Genomic DNA, 2,431 nt, shown 5'->3' on the forward strand with positions numbered 1-2,431 from the left:
ATTCCTACTCGAACAGTTACGGGGTGGAGAGTTTGCATGGATTATAGGAAGCTGAACAAAGTCACGAGGAAAGTTCACTTCCCTATTCCTTTTATTGATCAGATGTTTGACAGGTTGGTTGGGCATGAATATTATTGTCTTCTGGATGGCTATTCGGGCTATAATCAGATTTGCATTGCTCTAGAAGATCAGGAAAAGGCTACCTTCACTTGTCCATTTGGTACTTTTGCCTTCAAAAAGTTTTTTTTTGGTTGTGTGGTGCACCTGCCACATTTCAGAGATGCATGATGGCTATCTTCTCTGACATGATTGGTCAAAATGTGGAGGTGTTCATGGATGATTTTTCATTGTTCGGTGATTCTTTTGACGAGTGCTTGCAAAACCTTGCCGCTTTCTTAAAAGGTGTGTTAAGACCAATCTGGTTCTCAACTGGGAGAAATGTCACTTTATGGTGCAGCATGGGAATCATTTTTGGGCAAAGGTCTCTAGTAAAAGTATTGAGTTGGACAAAGCCAAGGTGGGGGTCATTGAAAATCTCCCTCCACCAATTTCAGTTAAGGGAGTCTGCAGCTTTCTTGGTCATGCGGGTTTCTATCGGTGGTTTATCAAGGACTTCTCTAAAATCTCTAAACCGTTGTGCAATCTTCTAGAGAAAGATGTCCCTTTCAAGTTTGATGATGAGTGTCTAGCTGCTTTTGAGAGCTTAAAGAAGAGTTTGATTACGGCACATGTCAGAACTGCACCTGATTGGAAGAGCCGTTTGAAATGATGTGTGATGCAAGTGACTATGCAGTCGGAGCAGTTCTTGGGCAAAGGAAGAACAATATATTTCATGTGATCTACTATGCTAGTAAGACCCTCAATGGTGCTCAACTGAACTATACTACTACTGAGAAAGAGCTATTGGCCATTATCTATGGGTTTGAGAAGTTTCGTTCTTATTTACTTGGGACGAAGGTGATAGTGTTCACTGATCACGCTGTGATTCGCTATCTCGTCTCGAAGAAAGACTCGAAGCCTAGACTGATTTCACGGGTTCTTTTACTTCAGGAGTTTGAGTTAGAGATCAAGGATAGAAAAGGTACTGAGAATCAAGTCGCCCCAGATCATATCTCTCGTTTAGAAGATCCAAGTGTGACTTCACAGGATAAGACATTGATAAATGAGTTATTTCTCGATGAGCAATTTTTGGGGTGCAAGAAGAGGAACTGTGGTTCGCAGCCTTTGTGAACTACCTTGTGAGTAACATTCTGCCTCCAGACTTGTCTTCTGCTCAAAGGAAGAAGTTTTTTCATGAGGTGAAGTGGTACATGTGGGACGAGCCTTTTTTGTTTCGGCGAGGAGCTGACCAAATCATCCGGAGATGTATTCCGTACATCGAGACGGAGGAAATCTTGCGAGACAGTCATTCAACTGTTTATGGAGGCCACTATGGTAGAGAATAGACAGCAGCTCGTATCCTTCAAGAAGGATTCTTCTGGCCTACATTGTTTAACGATGCACATCAGTTCGTTTTGAAGTGTGATCGCTGCCAGCGTGTTAGTAATATGTCCAAGAGGGATGAGATGCCTCTTAATGTGCTACTCGAGGTTGAGATCTTCGATGTTTGGGGAATTGACTTCATGGGGCCATTTGTCTCATCTTGCAATAATCAGTATATCTTGTTGGCAGTTGATTATGTCTCGAAATGGGTGAAAGTTAAAGCTTTGCCGACGAATGATGCGAAGGTAGTGCTCAATTTTCTTCATAAGCAAATATTCACAAAATTTGGGACTCCAAGAGTCATAATCAATGACGAGGGATCGCATTTCTGCAATCGTAAGTTCACTGCTATGATGCAAAGATATAATATGAATCATCACATTGTTACAGCCTACCATCCTCAGACTAATGGTCAAGCTGAGGTATCTAACAGAGAGATCAAGCGTATTCTGGAAAAAAATGTATGTTCATCGAGGAAGGATTGGTCTTTGAAGCTGGATGAAGCTGTTTGGGCGTATCGAACAACATTCAAGACTCCGCTAGACATGTCACCGTTTCAATTGGTCTATGGTAAAGGATGTCATTTGCCCGTGGAGATAGAGCACATAATATATTGGGGTTTGAAGAAATTGAACCTTGATATGGATGCAGCTGGTAAGAAAATGATGCTTCAATTGAATGAACTCGATGAGTTTCGACTTCAAGCGTATGAGAACAACAAAATGTATAAGGAGAAAGTCAAGAGGTGGCACGATAGGGGTCTCGTGCTCAAATCATTTGTGCCGGGGCAACAAGTTCTTTTGTTCAACTCTCTTCTTTGTCTTTTTCCTGGAAAATTGAAGTCGAGATGGTCGGGGCCGTTTGTTGTCAAAACCGTGTTTCCATAATTCCTTCTCCAGATCAATTCCAATCACCCCATTACTCCCACTAATTCCATAATATTTTCCCA

Source organism: Apium graveolens, chromosome 7 (assembly GCF_009905375.1).
Source record: "Apium graveolens cultivar Ventura chromosome 7, ASM990537v1, whole genome shotgun sequence".
Taxonomy (NCBI): domain Eukaryota; kingdom Viridiplantae; phylum Streptophyta; class Magnoliopsida; order Apiales; family Apiaceae; genus Apium; species Apium graveolens.